We start from the raw sequence: 18534 nt of genomic DNA, 5'->3' as shown, positions 1-18534 counted from the left end.
GTAACAAGATAATCCATGATTTTCACTTTACCTGGCAGTGGTTTGAATGTTGGGGCTGATCGGTGTCTGAATACAAACCTTTAATGAGGACTTATAACAGTCACTGCATATTGAGGCCATTCCTAAATGTGCAACATAGCAAATAAAAAAGTAAAATCTCACGTGTTGTTAATTGGGACTTAATTAACTATTTTGGATGTAACTAACAGGGTGGCACGTTGGTGCAGTGGGTAGCGCTGCCGCCTCACAGTTAGGAGATCCAGGTTCGCTTCCCGGGTCCTCCTTGTGTGAAGTACGAATGTTCTCCCCATGTTTGTGTGGGTTTCCTTCGGGTACTCCGGTTTCCTCCCATAGTCCAAAGACATGCAGGTTAGGTAGATTGCCGATCCTAAATTGTCCCGTGTGTGTGCCCTGTGGTGGGCTGGTGCCCTGCCTGGGGTTTGTTTTCTGCCTTGTGTTGGCTCCAGCAGACCCCTGTCACCCTTTAGTTAGGATATAGCGGGTTGGATAATGGAAGGATGTAATTAACATGCATTGCTTTTTGGTTGAAGCGAGAACAGTTTTGAAAATTGGCCCATGTTTTCTTAATGGAGGCTTCTTTGTTTCAAAACCTTGCACAGCACATTCTGTTTACTCCATTTGAGTGTAAATTGAGCATTTCAGACAAATTTGTTTGACAAGCAAGAGTAACAAATATAAGCAAGATGAGCCCAATAGTAGCCGAGTTGTGTCACCTGGACAGACAGACAGAGAGACAGACAGACAGCATGAAGTGAGGGGCAGAGAATCAACACCAAGTTCTTAATTTCAGATTAGAAAGATGTGCTGATGTTGCTTTTAACTTTATTTTTCTTTCTCATTGTATTGAACACAAATGAAGACGTTTTAGGGTTGTTAACTTTCCAACAGAATGCTTCCAGCACAGAAACATAGCTCAATAATTGCACAAGTTAATACAACTTAATGGCTTGACCTTTACAGTTTGTCATTTGACTGCAGTTTCTTTTATTTTTTCTTCCAAGGCAAACAGGATCTGATTTGAATTGGCTTTCCTGCCAGTTGGCCTCATCCTCACCCTGTAAACGTGTCTCACCCTGCCTGATCTGCTATATAAGGAGGTCTTGCTGTTGACCACAACATACGTCTCTGTGTCAGCACCACCATGAGATTCACCACCTTGCTGGTTCTGCTGTGCCTGTGCTCTGTGGCAATGGCTTCTGTGAGTTCTGACTTGTGATTTAGACACACAAATATGGCTACTAAACCTTTTGTTCTTTTGCATGTTCCCTGTTGGTAAATTTCTTCTCCTTATTTTTAAACAACAGCTCATCTGAAATCTATTTTCCAGTCACTAAAGCCTCATCATACTTTTGTTCTTACGTTTCAGGATTGCCACTTTCCATGTCACTCTGGGGAGGAATCGTCTGAAACCTCAAACACTGGAACACCAACCTCGACCCCAATGTGAGTAGAATGGAGAATGTGCGGCTCGATAACGTCTGTCAGTTCTGTCACTGATCACTCTCGTTTGTGGGAGACTCATCACAATTTATTCTCTTCACATATTCAACTTCTAAAAGTAATTAAAAAATGTCCTCCCTTGACAGTAGGGAATTTTTATGTTTTGCATTTCTGATTAGCAACAAGGATCCACATGAGATAAATTTTATCAGCAGTCATTTTACACAAACAGTCAAGTCTGTGACCGCGTGCCTCCTGATTTTGTGTCTGTGTGTCCTGTCTGCGTCTGTGCACATCGACTGTTCAGGCATCAGACAACAAAACATGGACGTGTTCACTTAGGAGCGGAGTGCAGTGCCGCACACACAATGGCACACACAACAGGGGGCACATCCTCTGTCCTCGACTTGTGTCCACAGAGCAAAAAGCACTTCCATCCATGGTACATGAATATTGGCTAAGCACAATAAAGCCTTTACTGAATGGAGGAACTCAAAGAGTCGGTTGTAGGCATTTAGTGGTGAAAAATTAATGGATAAAGTTTATGAAGACATGAAACAAGTTCCTGCAAGTTGGGTTCAGGTATTGGCAGTGGAAATCCAAAGTCGAGTGATAGATGGAGTCAGCAGGGCTGATTATTTATCCGTAGCCATCAATGAATCGACAAACAACACAAACACTGCGTTTATGTCGGATATTTTGGAGGTTTGAGGTCCCTGAGCAGCTGCTCTTTTTACTTTAAGTGTCTCTTTTGAACTATTTGTGCTTAACACAAACACGGTGTGATTATATGATGACAGTGTTGTGAATAGTAAAGTACAGACTCTGAAAGGTGGAGTGAATGATCAGATTTCATTATGAATTCTCTTTTAAACTTTATGTGCCTTGTTATCCAGAATTCAGCAGCTGCCCATTAAACTCTCGGCCTGTGTCTGATTTTAGAGACATCTGATGTTTAAAATGACCGTAATCATCTCAAATCAAGTTAGTTACAATATTATGTGAACATAGTACAAGGAAATTCTTATTCAATGTAATACATGTACAAATAATTAAATATATGACTATGAAACATATACTCTGTAAACCATATATTCACAAAATTGCCCTTGCAATTGACTGTTTAACAACTTTACGGCCTGTGGGTAGAAACTGTCCCTGAATCTCCCAGTTCAGCTCAAATCAATTCAGTTGATTTTTGTTTTGCGCTCTTCACTGGTGCAGTCACAGAGCATTGTGACAAATTCACAGATAAAATACAAATCTGAAACTTTACAAGTGACTCACTAGATAAGGTGTGCGAGTGCCAAAGGCTCTGAAGAGATGAGCAGGAAAAGCAGCTGTGCAGGATGGCCGAGGTCTTTAATGATCCTGTTTGACTTTCTAAGACAGCGAGTGTTGTGTACGTCCTGAGATAAGGCAGCTCAGCTGGGTGCCATTGATGTTCTGTGCCACCTTCAGTGCCCTCTGCAGGGCTTTACACTCTTGAGCTGTGCAGGTGTCATGTCAGGATGTGGTGTAGCCATTGAGCGTTGACTCCACTGGGCACCTGTAAAAGTTCAGGAGAGCAGATGGAGAAAAATAAGATCTGGTCAGACATCTGAAGAAGAAGAGGCAACAGTGAGCTTTCTGGACAAGGGATGAAATGTGTTGTGCCCACCTCAGTTTGTCAGCGATGGTCTCTCTGAGAAATTTAAATGTGCTCACCCTCTCCACAACATCCTGTCTGATGTCAAAATCCAGGGGGTCTTCTTTCTCCTTCCTGGAGTTTCTGCCCTGTTCCTGGTTTACTAACTTTTAGTGTGAGATTACTGACATGATACCACTGAGTCAGTAGGTAGACCTCCTTTCATTATTGTTTGTGATTCGACTAAAATGGCAGAGTACATTTAATCAACTTCAAATGTAGTAGGGTGCTCAGCACAGCACCCAATGGAGGGCAAGTGTTATGAGTCAGTATGGAGGATGTCAGGCTGCTGATCTCATATGCTGAGGCCTGTTGATTAAGATGTCCAAATCCCAATTGCAGTGGCAGAGAGTTCAGCTTTGCTTGTCCAAAGACATTACATATTGAGCTGCAGTCTGTAAACAAGACTTTGACTTTGCAGCTTGTGTTATCCACATGTGCCAGGATGGTGCAACATGACAAAGGATATGGCATTTACTATGGAGCAGCTGTGATGGATTTTCTGGAATATTCTATTTAATATTTCCCAGCACCAGTCTGTCATAGCATTTCATGACCACTTGGGTGAGTGCCACTAGGATGGAGTCAGATTGACTATTTATTTTGTTTTATTGGCCACTGGATTAATCGTTTACTTTTTCAAGCAGGTAGGGTCCACAGATTCTCTCATGGAAACTTGAAAGCAATGAGTTAGGAGATGGCTTGGGGCAAAATATAACGGGCTGGATTTGGTCCAAGAGCTCTAGGTGACTAGCTGATGATGATGCCCCCTAAGACTTAATAATATTCACTTTTCTATTTTTTTGAAAGATCCTGCACACTCTGACTGTCACCATTCACACTTAGCACTCTGGTTAGCGAGTCATTCTTTTCATTACTGTGATGTCACAAATGATCGTCAGCATATGGCCACTGTCCTTTGTACAAACCCTGCTTGGTGTCTCCAGTGCACTTTAATGACTTCTGACTGTGAACATTTCAGGAGCTGATTGAACACTTTAAGATGTCTTCCACTTTGTTTTCTCTTATCATTAGCCCTGGTGGTCTCTTACAAGTAGTGATTTGTGTTTACAGTCGTTCTTCTTCACACCCTCTGAATTAGTTTATGTGTTAATATAATCCATTTCAGCCTCACTCCCTTTTTTTCTGCTCTAGTTATTATCTCTTTAATGTTATTATTTTCATTAAATGTGTACAAAGCTCCAGAGCAGCAGTCTCAGAGCAGGAGGGTCTTAAGCTTTAAAGGGATGTTTGTGCTTTGGATTTGGTGGGTGTTGAAGTGTGTAGTCCAATGTTAAAAGGTTGCTGTTTTGTCAAAAGTGAATTTCTCTTGGTATTTGAAATTGCTTGTTTGAGCTGCTTAAATTTGTCATAATATAAAATTGATAATAAAAATGGACTTTTGTTATTTTTAGGTTGTAAATGATGTGCTCTCTCTAAACCTTTAACACACAGGATGAGAATTATAGGGCAGTTGAATAGATGAAGTCCATGATGTGTGTGTGTGTGTGTGTGTGTGTGTGTGTGTGTGTGTGTGTGTGTGGTGACCCACAGTGTTCAGTTCACTCATAGAGACCCCCTGAGCCTCCATCCTGAAACAGACACAGCAGGCCAGTCAGTGAGATGTGAATGAAGGAGGCTTTAATGGCAGCCTGCTGTTTCAATGAGCTTCACACACAAAGGTGCACTGAGCTGTAGGAGACAGGACTCTAGGGTGGCCATAACTCACTTTATTTATTTATTTATTTATTTAAATGTATGGTCCTTGCTTGCATAACATGTATTATGAGATGAGAGCAAAATGAGACCAAAGTGGAACTGTTTACTATATCATTTGCCCTATAAGTGAAAAGCATCTCATCCAAGAACACATGGAATCTGACTTTTTGATTAATCCTTACAGTCTACCTGCAGGAAATGGAGGCTCTGGATCATGGGCAGGATTTAGAGGAGGAGGAGGAGGAGGAGGAGGATTTGGAAGATAATTATTCTGAACTTCAATAATTTGGTAAGCATGTTTGGCCTACAGAGGTAAATGTTTGACTGGATGGAGGGCTGACTGACTTGTTTGCAGGCCTAAAACCATTTGTGGACATCACAGTTGTGTCAAGGAGACAGGATGTCCCATTTTTGAAACTTGTCCTTACTTTTTGGTTTTTGTTATTATAAGTTCTGTTTAAATTTAAAATGACAAAAGTTGTTTTTTTTAAGGACAGGTATCTTACTCCTCCTCCTGTGTTTGATTCCTTCACCCGCTCTTTGATGGCTCACTGCAGCAGGGCCTTCTCTCTCGTCTCTTTAAATTAATTCTCAACATCACTGAACTCACATCAGATTCTCTAAAGTCTCCTATAAAATGTTCAGGACTTTGATCTTTTTCTACTAATTTCATTAACTGTCTGTTTCTCTTTTTAGCCCAATAGGACCCTCCCAGACCAATCATTTTCAAAAAAGAAGAATTAAAAGAATGTCTTCTAAGTAAAATAAAGTCTAGTGCAAGCAAAAAAAATCCTACCTGCCTCTGTGTCTTCTTGCCTGACTCTCACTCTCTTATTATCTACTTGATTTATTTTGTCTTGTCCTGAACGTCTTTGTTAGCTTCTTACATCCTGAGGGCATTTTCAGTAATTTCGTCTTGACAGGAGGAATAGGACAGGATAATAAAGACTTATTATACAATACATAAAGCAAGGACAGTAATTTTTCACTACAATTTGATAGACAACTTCTCAAATGTGATAGAATTTGTGTTTGTATCAAATTTAAATGTTCTTTTACTCAAACACTGATGGAAAAATAGCAAAAAAATCAAAATAAAAATATTGATGGACACAGTGATTTTTGCATATTTTTGTTTTAAAATACACAATATTTTAAATTCAAGCAAAGACAGGTCAGTTTTGTCTCAGACATGTCAAGTAAACTTGTGAAAAGTTTCATGTTGAAAACACAAAGAAATAAAAAGTGACAGCATTCAGCGCGATGGGCACCCCTCTAATCTCCAGAACCTTTTCAGGCAGGGATGCCTACAATATAAATATAAATAAGGTACAATTTATACAAAATGAAATAAAATATTTTTCTCACAGACACAGACACACCCACCTACATGTATCATTTACAGTTAGTTCCACAAATATTTGGAAAGAGACCACTTTTTTCTCATTTTGGTTCTGTACATTACCACAATGAATTTGAAATGAAACAACTCAGATGCAGTTGAAGTGCAGACTTTCAGCTTTAATTCAGTGGGTCCCTCCATTTCAGGGGCTCAAAAGTAATTGGCCAATTGACCCAAAGGCTTTCTCATGAGCAGGTGTGTTCAAGTCCGTCGTTATGTCTTATCAATTAACAGATAAAAGGCCTGCAGTTGATTTGAGGTGTGCTGCTTACATGTGTGAACAGACAACATGCGGTCAAAGGAGCTCTCCATGCAGGCGAAAGGAGCCAACCTTAAACTGCGAAAACAGAAAAAATCCATCTGAGAAATTGCTACAATATTACGAGTGGCAAAATCTCCAGTTTGGTACATCCTGAGAAAGAAAGCAAGCACTGGTGAACTCATTAATGCAACAAGACCTGGACGTCCACAGAAGACAACAGTGGTGGATGATCATTTCCATGGTGAAGAGAAACCCCTTCACAACAGCCAGCCAAGTGAACAACACTCTCCAGGGCTTGGTCTGCGTATCGATATCCAAGTCTACCATAAAGAGAAGACTGCATGAAAGGAAATACAGAGGGTGCACTGCAAGGTGCCAGCCACTCATAAGCCTCAAGAACAGAAAGGCTAGATTGGACTTTGCTAAAGAACATCTAAAAAAGCCAACACAGTTCTGGAAAAACATTCTTTGGACAGATGAAACCAAGATCAACCTCTACCAGAATGATGGCAAGAAAAACGTATGGAGAAGGCATGGAACGGCTCATTATCCAAAGCATAGCACATCATCTGTAAAACACAGTGGAGTCAGGCAGTGTGATGGCTTGGGCGTGCATGGCTGCCAGTGGCGCTGGGACACTCGTGTTTATTGATGATGTGACACAGGACAGAAGCAGCCGAATGAATTCTGAGGTGTTCAGAGTGTCAAGGATGCCAGGGGCCATGACCCGAACGGGACATCATGAGGGACCGGATGTGGGTCTGCGCCCACCCTGGATCACGTGGGGGTCGCCTTCCTGGTTGCTCTGGGGGCCACGGGTACAGGGCATGGAAGCTCCACCCTGTAGGGGCCTGTGGTCACCGCCAAGAGGCGCCCCAATGACTTGGGGACCTGTTACCCCAGCACTTCCGCCACACCAGGAAGTGCTGGGGGGAAGACTTTGGAGGATACCTGGAGAGCTGCCGGGAAAACAGCCGACACTTCCGCCATGCTGGGGCGTGGCCAACGGGGGAGTGTCGGAAGCACCTGGAGCTCATCCGGGTCATGAATAAAAGGGGCCGTCTCCCTTCATTCGAGGCTGGATTCGGGAGGAGGAAGGACGAAGCACAGAGGAGGTGTGGAGGCGGCCCGAAGATAGGCATTGTGTGGCCAGGACTGAGTGTTTTGGGGTTTGTGCACAACTGGGTCTTAGTAACCATTATTTGGGTCTGTGTGACTATTGAATTGTCTGTAAATTGTGTAAATAAACGTGTGGTGGTTGAGAACAACATGTCCGCTTGTCTGTGTCCGGGTCAACTTCCACAAGAGACATACTGTCTGCTCAAATCCAGCTAAATGACGTCTAATTGATAGGGCGTCGGGCATTTTTATGATACAGATGGACAATGACCCAAAACATACAGCCAAAGCAACCCAGGAGGTTATTAAAGCAAAGAAGTGAAAAATTCTTGAATGGCCAAGTCAGTCACCTGATCTTAACCCAACTGAGCAGGCATTTCACTTGTTGAAGACTAAACTTCAGACAGAAAGGCCCACAAACAAACAGCAACTGAAAGCCGCTGCAGTAAAGGCCTGGCAGAGCATTAAAAAGGAGGAAACCCAGCATCTGGTGATGTCCAGGAGTTCAAGACTTCAGGCTGGCATTGCCAGCAAAGGGTTTTCAACCAAGTATTAGAAATGAACATTTGATTTCCAGTTACTTAATTTGTCCAATTACTTTTGAGACCCTGAAATAAAGGGATTGTGTTAATAAAATGCTTTAGTTGCCTCACATTTTTATGTAATCGTTTTGTTCAATCCACTGAATTAAAGCTGAAAGTCTGCACTTCAACTGCATCTGAGTTGTTTCATTTCAAATTTATTGTGGTAATGTACAGAACCAAAATGAGAAAAAAGTTGTCTCTGTCCTAATATTTATGGACCTAACTGTATGCACACATACAGATACACACTTAAAAAATCCAAGATTTTCATTAATTTTTGTAATCTTTGGCACTGCCTATTTTCCAAACATGGGTATGTCATATATTGTTGGAAACATCTGAGTCACAGATATCAAATGGTATAAAGCTTTCCAGGGCACCACCCACTGAGCCACAAGAACCCACCCGGATACGACAGCTGCTTGATACCAGTCTTCGGTGGGCACATTCTGTTTTAAGGTGAATATCTTGGTAATGTTTAATGACACAATTACCTGCTTGGCCTTGTTTTATTCCGCAGAATCATCTGTAAATTTTGATATATAAGTTGTCTATTTTCACTTTTGCTTTGTTGAGTTTTATGCAACAACACACAAAAATTCACACTCCCCTAAGTGAGATGGACCTCTTTATTCATAGTCAGGGCAGGCCTATTATTTAAACACGGGGCCATATTTTGTGTTATTGGAGTCCCCGCTATCCAAAGATGTGAGTTTTACGATTGTGTGACCCACTCAGCCAGAGCCATCCAGAATCGCCCAAGGGGGTCAAGCTAGCCATGGTCACTTTGATGATACATTATGTCATTTTTCTTGAAATTGCTTCATGGCACATAAATGTGTAAAGTCTTGTTTTGATGAGGAGAATCTACTGTAAGTGCCAGTATGTTACTTGTATATTTTTGTTGTTACTTTGTACAGTTATATGTAAGAACCAGGGACGTTCTTAGGCATAGACGAACTACACATCCACGTAGGGCCCCAACCCAGCCCTGACTTACAATATTTTTTTTTTTGTCAGGCTGTGGGCCTGGGGCCCCTGTCATACCCCTGGCGCTGCAGCCATCTGTGCCAGTCCCTCACGTTGTCACATTTGGTTCCACCAAAAACTTCTGCTCTGCAAAGTTTGCATCTTGCAAGATTCTTTCCCGAACGTCGCGGTAGTGCTACGCATTGCTTTGACCATCCCTGTAACGGTCGCATCTGCTGAGCGCAGCTTTTCCAAGCATGACCCAAGAGCGACTGAATGGTTTGGCATTAATATCAATTGAGCAAGATGTTGGCCAAACCCTGGTTATTCGGAACTGATAAAGGATTTCGCCAGGATGAAAGTGCAGAAAGCAGATTTCTTACATTAATTAAAGTCTTCAGGAAAATTCAGTTCAGTGCATCTCTTAGTCTTATTAACAATGGTAATTTATTATCCAAATTGCAATCTTCACCTAAATCCCTAATAATATTGTCACACTGTTGTAACTTTACCAAATGCACTATAGCAAACATTAATTTTAGAGATTCATTTTGGATTCATTCAGAGAGATCCCCATAAAATCATGAAATATCTCTATATTACCGGCCTTTACCAGATCCAGATCAAATTCAGTATTTTACCACTCTGCATACACACAAGTGTACATGTAGGCCTACTGGTCATCTAAGGCCCTTTCCGGACATTTTATTCGACCACCCTCCTGTCCCACCCCCATCACATCCTGCACATTTCTGAACTGCGTAGGACCCCCAAACTGCTAAGAACGGCCCTGCATGAGCTCATGAAATTCACATGTGCGATGTGATGATTGTTCTGTTTTTGCAACATGGTTGCCATATGCTCCGTTGTAGTGGGGGTTCAAAACATCATTTGAAATCTACTGGTCAAGTTGTTTCAACTGATGAACATCACTTGGGTATTACTTGTACAGAAAAATTACCAGGCTGGTTTTAATGTTAATGGTTGATGGTATAGGATGCAGTGGAAAGTATGATTTCATGCCAGATTAAAAGTCAACAGTATATTCTGTAACAGTGTGATCAGTATGAGTGTGAAGTAGACACTCGCGGCTTTCAAACGAGGTGTGTGGCGTAGTTCATCTGTATGATGTGACAGAAGGTGTTTTAAAACATTTCTGAACCCTTGTCAGCCCGGTACCAGGCCACTTAGAGTTTAAGAGATTTGTTAGACTATCAAATACCAAAAGCAGCTCTCAACAATTATTTCAGTTCTTACTTTACTTGATTAGAGCCATAATAAAGGATTAGAGTAGTCGGTAAGAGTCAAAGGCTGTTGAAGCCTGTGTCCAAATCACTTCAGTCATATTTGTGTTCCTTGTAAGCCAGCGTTTCTCAGCTTTTAAGTATTTGCGACCCGAGTTTTCTTAACAGTTTTAATCGCGCCCCCCTAATGTTTTTTTGAAAGGAGCCCACTAATACCAATTTGTTGTTTTTTAATTGATGATATATCACAGATGTATATTTTATTATACCTACTTAACTTTTAGCAACATTTATCTAACTCTATGTTTATTTTTTAGCAACAGAATGTAGTTTAAGTTAACTTGTTGTGGTTTCAATAGATGTATTTTTCATATTTTTGTTTCTTCGCACCCCCCTCTTTGTTACTTCGCACCCCGTAGGTTGAGAACCACTGTTATAAACAATTACTGGCTTGCAGATGTTGAAGGTCATTCTTCACCAAGGCATATCTGCTTCCAGGGCTGATTTTAATGAAGAGGTAGTCATCTTCAACACTCAGTCAAACAGAACAAAACCATCCTCTGCCTTTCACAGCCTCACATGACGATTGTCTGTTTAGCAATAAAGCTTCAGTACTGAAACTAAAGGATCTCCGCTGGACAAATCACTACCGGACAAATCCATTGAGGCCGTAATTTTAGACATATAAGTTTAATGACCTCTTAGATCAAATCCCATATTCAAATTCAAGTTTATCAGTATTTTAAGTTGAAGGGTTTAATTTTACTCTTTACAAAAAAATTATTTCTTTTTTACTCTCAGTTGCAATCACACTAAAAAAAAGAATAGATTACAAGTCAAAACATTTTAGTAAGTGTTGAGAAAACAATTAAAGGCATTTAAACCAAATTTAATACCAAGCTCCAGAAGTCAACATTTCCAGAATTTGAAAATCTCCCAAATAATAGCATGTTATGATTTAAGGCCTGCACACTTCAAACAAAGCCTGAATACCACGAGAAAGGCTCACGGCCTACAAAACCACTGAAAGGGAGAGGACACCATAAAACACCTGGCTCGATATAATAAAGACCTTCATTTCTAAATTAAATTTAAGGTTCGCAGTTTTGTAAAGAATTAAGAAATTAAAAAGATTAACTAAAAAATAAAATAAATAAGAATTCATAACCAAACAAGTCAAAACAAATGCAAGTACAACATAAGTTTCAATAAGGTAAACACTTTGAAAACTGAAAATGCAAAGACAAAGGTCAAAAAATAGCGAACCAGAAAACATCAAAATCACACCCTGAAGAGACAGGTCAACAAATGGAACTGAACGAAACGCGCCATGGGGGGCTCTCACCAGTGCACACATCTCTGGCCTGCTGGGCCTCAAAATAGGCCTTGGGTAGGCTGCACAGCAGCAACGCTTCACTCTGACATAGCATACAAAATAACACAAATACAAATTAAATTAACTTTCTAAGCAATTACAAAGAGATTCAAACACTTTAAATCACTTAAAAAAAACATTTACAAAGAAAAATATGACCAAACAATCAATAATGAAGCAAAGAGCTAAAATAAAGGAAATCATGACTGCATAACGATTAGTAAATCTGTGGGACAGCATTATTATTTATTTTAATTTTTTTAGTATTTTTTATTATTATATTTATTCAGTTTATCTATATATTTAAAATCAACACTCCACCCCCCCTAACTCATATCTCCACACATGTCAACCAGAAACTATAAGTCTGCACAGCTTGGGTTTCATCCTACAAACCATCCTGATGCAGTCCAAGCTATGGTTGGCAGGTCAGTCTTGGCAAGAATTTTAGCTTCTAGAATTCTGTTCTGCCACTAACATGAAGGAACTTTCAGAGACACAATTTTTGGAAATGGTTGAATTTCTCAGTACTCCCTCCACATTTTACAGGTGTAATGAAAAGTGAGGAGCACTACAACCCTAAACACCTTCAGCTTCATCGGTGGGCTTACGCCTCTTCTGCTTCAGCTGTTACATGAAGTCTGCCCGAGGCTACACTTGCTTTAGTGGTTCTGGTGTTTACTTCATCATCAATGCCAGTGCCCTGGGACTGACTGTGTGCTGCCAAGGTACATGAACCTGTTCTCCAAACTGAGTCTTTGACTGCTGAATCTAAGGTTTAGTTCAACTTATGGTGTTCCTGGTGCAGGCTGACGGTTTACTTCAGTCTTCTTATTGTTGATGATAAGCCCAAAGTCAGTCCATGCATCAGAGAACTTATCATCACTGCACTGCTTATCAGCCCTTGAAGTAGCATTGAGGCCACATTTATGATCTGGAGGTGGTGCTTGTCCCAAACTGTCTTTTTTTGTAAACCCTTCTAAGGTTGATCATTTTCCCATTCGTGTGGTAACTAATGCCTACATTATAGCCTTTAAAAGCATCGATGAACACTGTGGAGAACATCAGGCTGAGCAGCATCAGTGTGGAGACACAGCCCTGCTTAACCCCATTGTAGAGAGTGAAGGACTCCTGTGTGTCACCATTGTCCTGCACTTCAGCTTGCATAAAATCATGAAATTGCCACACCATGGTGATGAATTTCCTTTGGCATCCATACTTTGGCATTTTCTTAAAAAATATAATTCTCCTAACAGTGTGGAACACCTTAGTCAAATTAACACAGCAATGAATCAGATCAATATTTTGCTCCTGACATTTTGTCTACAGCTGCCTAACAGCAAACACCATATTGATAGCCTCACACCTTCCTAGAATCTACACGAGGCCTCAGGAAAGAGTTCCTGGTTAAGATGTCAAGTAAGATGATGAAGAAGAAGCCTGGGGAGAATCTCACCTGTGACAGACAGCAAGGACACACCACCAAGGTGATCACAGAGCTCACGATGTCCCTTGTGTTTGTACAGGTGGATGATTGAGGTCTCTTTGAAACGTCACATTGAACTTCATCTTGAAACTAATTGTTCATTAAGGCTTCATGAAACCCACCCAATCCAGTTAAGGCCTGTAAAGGCTGGAGTTCATTTTGTGACATAAGAAGAAGATAATAATAATAGTGAATTTAATAATCATCCTCATCATTCTCTTTCTCAATTAATCCAATTCAAGATCACTAGAGAGTGAAGCCAATCCTGGCAGTAAAGGGTGCAATGCAGAAAGCAGCAATGAGTGGTTTGCCAGTTTGACACGTTTCTTAATTGTTAACTTGCATTGCTTTATTTATAGAATAAAGGAAACAAAACGTTTATAAATGATCCTCCATCTGTCCAGTAGATGCCAGTCTTTACATGATTGGCAGCACTTTTTTCTTAACAAATAATTCTTTTTACTTATAAATGCAAACATACAAAAATATGATAATACCACAAGACACTGATCTGAACTCCACGATGAAACAAAGACTGTGTCTCCATGGCCGAGTCATGAGCAGATGTGACAATAAAGACTACAGACAGGAGTCGAGTAAGTCGGTTATCTGGCGAGGCCAACTCGGCAGGCCTGCTTCCTGTGTTTCTTTTTGATATTTCAGTATACTCACTTTTACCTGAGATGGTGTGCGGTTTTTAAATGTCCTTCTTCTATAAATTATTACGATCGTTGTTTTCCTGTTCAGTGTGTTGTTTCATCATTTTGTTTGTTTATGAAGTACAAAGAGTTTGTGAAACAATTACGTTAAAAATAAAGAACATGTGTGTCTACTTATGTACATTATCTCTAAAGGCCACTCCAATGATTGATTGATTGATGTATGTATGTATGTATGTATGTTTCTGTTAAAGCAGTTATAATCTTTTTATATTGTCACACAGTAGTTTTTCATGTTTAAAAGCATTTAAGATATCTTAAACTTTTAATTCAATTCAATTCATTTCTGATTTGAATACTTGCACATAAAATAGGTACAATTTTAGAGACCACTTTAATGATAGCCAAATATTTGTAAAAATAAACTTGAAATATAAACCTTCACATAATTTGGGTGGCTTTAATAGAGTGCACTGTTTACATATAGATGTACCTGAAGTGTTGCCCATGTCCTGACTTTTTATTACTTTAGCCTTTATGGTGGAGTCATCCTTTAAAATGGCCCATCTGTGAGATTTCACACAAGCTGTGTGTTTAGACAGAGCTGCCCAATTTCCTCACACTCCTTTCTATTTCTGTTAAACTTCTTACTACATAATTATGATCTTTTACATGATAAAGATGGTGTTAGCTCATCCCTTGTAAATATACACACATACATGGACACACCTGCTCAGAACAAATCAGGGTCACAAAGTCCAGAGCCTCTCCTTTCAGCACTGGGTGTGAGGCAGGAAACCACCCTGGGTGGGTGCAGTGGTGGGCCGTCAGGGCCTGCAAGGCCTTCTCTGGTGGCCTAAAAAATATCTGAATCACAAACTGATGTTAATTATATTTTGTCCATGAATACTTATTAAATAATTCCAAATAGTCTGTCCGCTTCCTTTCATAGCTTTTCCGATGGTTGTGCTGCTTCCAGACATGTATATTCATATTAAAGCATTTAACCAATCACATTTCAGCCATCATTTGTTGCCAGGCAGAGTCAAAGTCAAAGAGGCCTTCACAATCCGTTCTGCAGGCCCTCTAAAACAAAATAAATGTCGATTAAACTGTTGCTTCAACCAATCAGATTTTGAGTTGGTGTCAGTAGGGCCCTCTAGCAGGCGTACGGCAACGTCACCGTATTCAGACCCATTGATTGGATAGGATGGTGTAATAGCATCATGACGAGTATGATGAGGACACAGTGCGCTGTGCTGATGGATTTAAAGCACGTCTGGATGATTTTGAGTTTTGTTTTTTGCTTCACACGTTCAATAGTATTTTTGAGTATTCAGACGTGCTCTTTTCAATACTACAGTACAAAAAACTGGATGTGCAGTTTTGTCTGGCTAGGGTAAAGGAGTTCTGTGACACTGTTGAGCGAGATTGAAGCTGATATGAGGAACTCTACGAGGCCACTGAATGCACTAATGGCGCTCCGAGCGCACAAAGAGGTCAAGCGCAAGATCCTCGCGTGCACTACGGCCAACTCCATGGCAGGATTCTCGACAATATTATTTGCCAAACACAGACCAGATTTCAAGACCACAAAAACCTGATATTTGTCACGCTCCTTGACCCCCAGAAATTTCGGGAATACAAGAAAAATTTCACGCATGCAGCCTTCTCCAGTTTAACACAAGAGCCACAATGCGCTTTTTGATCTGTCTCGGCTAAAAACAGAACTGACTGTAATGTATGCCATGGATGATTTTGCAGGAAAATCTCCCACTGATCTCCTTGACTTCCTTCATCAGAAAAATCTGAATGAGCGCATGGGGCAGCTGTTCACATTGATATATTTGGCGTTGACCATTCCCATGTACACTCTTTCTGTCGAGCGGACATTTTCAGCTCTAAAGCGAATTAAAACTTATGCCAGAAATACGACAGGGCAGGTTCGACTTTCAGCATTAGCTTCAATGGCGATAGAAAGGGACTTATTGATGGATCTGAAGCAAATGGATAATCCGTACGACAGAGTAATTGAACTGTTTTTGAGGAAAGAGAGGAGGATGGATTTTGTTTACAAATAATCCGAATTTTTGGTGAGCAAAATGTTGCAATTTTCCTAAATAATATTGCAAGTTTATGAGTTATTATTGATGTTTTTTATGTGTGTTGCGGCTGTAGCTGCAGTAGAAAGGAACTTGTTCACCCCTGGTCTGTTTATTCAATAAAGGCATTTATTGTGGCTACAGGAGTTATCTATCTGCAATGCAACGGCTCGTTATACTGTATTTCTGCATATTAAGATGGTTTTCATAACCATAAATTAGTTTTTGAGGGGTGGGTTGATTCAGACGTAGCACTACTAAAGGCCTACGTGTGAAATGCACGGTCCGCCACTGGGTGGGCACAAGTCTATCACAGGCCCCCTCCAGCACACCACAGCAGACTCAAACAGGTCCCTTTAGTGGAGCTGAGTAACCAAACCTACACATCTTGAGGGAAAGTGAGAGGAAAACACACATTGACATGGGGAACATGAAATCTTCACACAGAGATCAACCGGGCCCAGAAATCAAACTGAAACTAACGTATCTGTGGCACGATTGTTTATATGGCGGTCAAATTACAATTAAAAAGCAGGAACATTGCTTTCAAACTATCATTTTACATGCTAATGACACTTAATGTTCTTTGAATTTTCATCCTGTTGTTGATGTACTCAAGATGGATGTACTTGTGTCAGACGCTCAAGTGTGAATGACGGCACCAGCAGGTTCATTAGAGGCTGTCTGACTGTGAAATACAAATCATTCATAGCGTCAGAGCACAGGCCAGCACTGTTAAATGACATTGACGTCAGTAGCCAGTCATATTGTGCAATCAGCGTTTGATGGTTAAGTCCGACATTGGTTGAAGATCATCCATCACCTCATAAAATCACCTCTTTCTCAGTCTAACCGACTTGAACAAGCAGAGAGTCGAGAGTCAATGCAGAGAGTGGTTAGGGGTCACGTGAAACCTGTCACATGTGGTAGCTCAAGTTTGGTCCATGTGCTGCTCGATTTGACAATGATGGCTTGATGAATCGGTCAAAGTAAGTGTATTTTGAGCTGCAATCGTTGTTCACTTCCACCTGGTGTGGTTTGGGGATTTTCTGGTAATGATCTGAATTGTTGGTAATATGTCGGTATCTCATGGAGTTCAGCACGACACATTAAATCATGATTGTTAATGCATGCCTTGGTGCTCGTGCATTTGCATGACATTTTCCTCTGTTCTGTCAGTCACTTGCACACTTAATCACTCGCTCCCCCACGGCTTTCCCACATGTTGCATGTCATTGGCACTTTAACAGGCTGATATGGCAGTAAACTTTGGTCTGCATAAAATGGAGCATTCCAGAAAGACTTCAGTTTCTCTTCAGCCAGTTTGTTGCCCTTACCACAGTACATGGAATTGAATTCTTAAAGAAAATCTCATCGATGCAGACTCTTGTCAAACATGATGTAAGTGTAGTCAAATACTGATGATGATGATGATGATGATGATAATTATAACAATCTTCACCTGTCAGGTTCAAAATGGCAATCAGATTTGATACTTGGAAACAATTTTATATTTCCATGGACACACACATTGCCAGGATTAATTTACAGTTCCCTTAGGACCCCTGAAGGAGTGAGGTGTCACCTGACATCAGTCTCTGTAAAGAGGCTGGTGAAGATCCAAGCTGACAAGCCCTACACCCTGAAGTACAGGCCTAACAAGCACGTGGTGGCTACAAGTTCTAAATCAGTCATTTCCATGGAGCCCGAGGAGTTAAAAGGAAGAGGAGAAAGTTAAAAGGAGTGAGGGGTGAAAGTGATAGAAATGAGTATCGGGGGATAAAGGGATAGTGAACGATCTTGACCACCTGTGCTGTTGTGACACAACTTACATAAATAAAGAACTGAGCTTTGATCCTCCTGTCTGATTTTCTCTTCTTTGACTTGGCACATGCTGGTGACCAACCTGTGATCAGAGTTTGTAGTCCTTATTGATCAAATCTATAACCTGATGTGTGACAGATGTCTGATTCTTTAAGCACTCCATCACCACACCAGTCATCATATGATGGACTCTTCACTGCTGACATAAATCTTACTGTCCTCTCCTCTTTCCTGGTTTTTAACCCTGGCCATTTCTTCGGTCCCTGCTGACTGACCTCACAAAGCCACTGGTCTCTCTTGTCATCCACATCCACATCACAGCTGCATATTGGCAGTCATTCAAAACTCCACAGGCCTTCTGGATCTTTGTGTTGGCTGAGCTTGGGATTAAAGTAGAGATGACTGTGAAATGGAAATGTCAATCAGCAGTGTGGCAGGTGAGCTGGTGGACACATTTAGTTTAAAAGTTGATGAGCACATTGGACACCTTCTCAATCAGTGGTGATCGACTCTGTGACACCTCCTGTGGCTCTCATCACCCTGACCAGTTTGTCCTTTTCTCCTTGTCCACATCTTAATGCCATATCTCTTCTGTCCTGAAGTCTCTTCATGTTGTTACTTGAAGCCCACCTATCAAATTT

At 40.8% G+C, this 18534-nt stretch overlaps 1 long non-coding RNA gene across 1 annotated transcript; it reads left to right on the top strand.

The window, feature by feature from the left end:
- Window positions 1–1150: 1150 nt before the first annotated feature.
- On the top strand, window positions 1151–5648 carry LOC120522390. The gene is made up of 4 exons (XR_005632362.1): window positions 1151–1219; window positions 1388–1464; window positions 5052–5156; window positions 5564–5648. It is a non-coding gene; the product is annotated as an uncharacterized LOC120522390 (long non-coding RNA).
- Window positions 5649–18534: the final 12886 nt, after the last annotated feature.

Source organism: Polypterus senegalus, unplaced genomic scaffold (assembly GCF_016835505.1).
Source record: "Polypterus senegalus isolate Bchr_013 unplaced genomic scaffold, ASM1683550v1 scaffold_5181, whole genome shotgun sequence".
Classification (NCBI taxonomy): Eukaryota; Metazoa; Chordata; class Cladistia; order Polypteriformes; family Polypteridae; genus Polypterus; species Polypterus senegalus.
The sequence above is the reverse complement of the archived record's forward strand: the minus strand, read 5'-3'. Positions and strand labels throughout refer to the sequence as shown.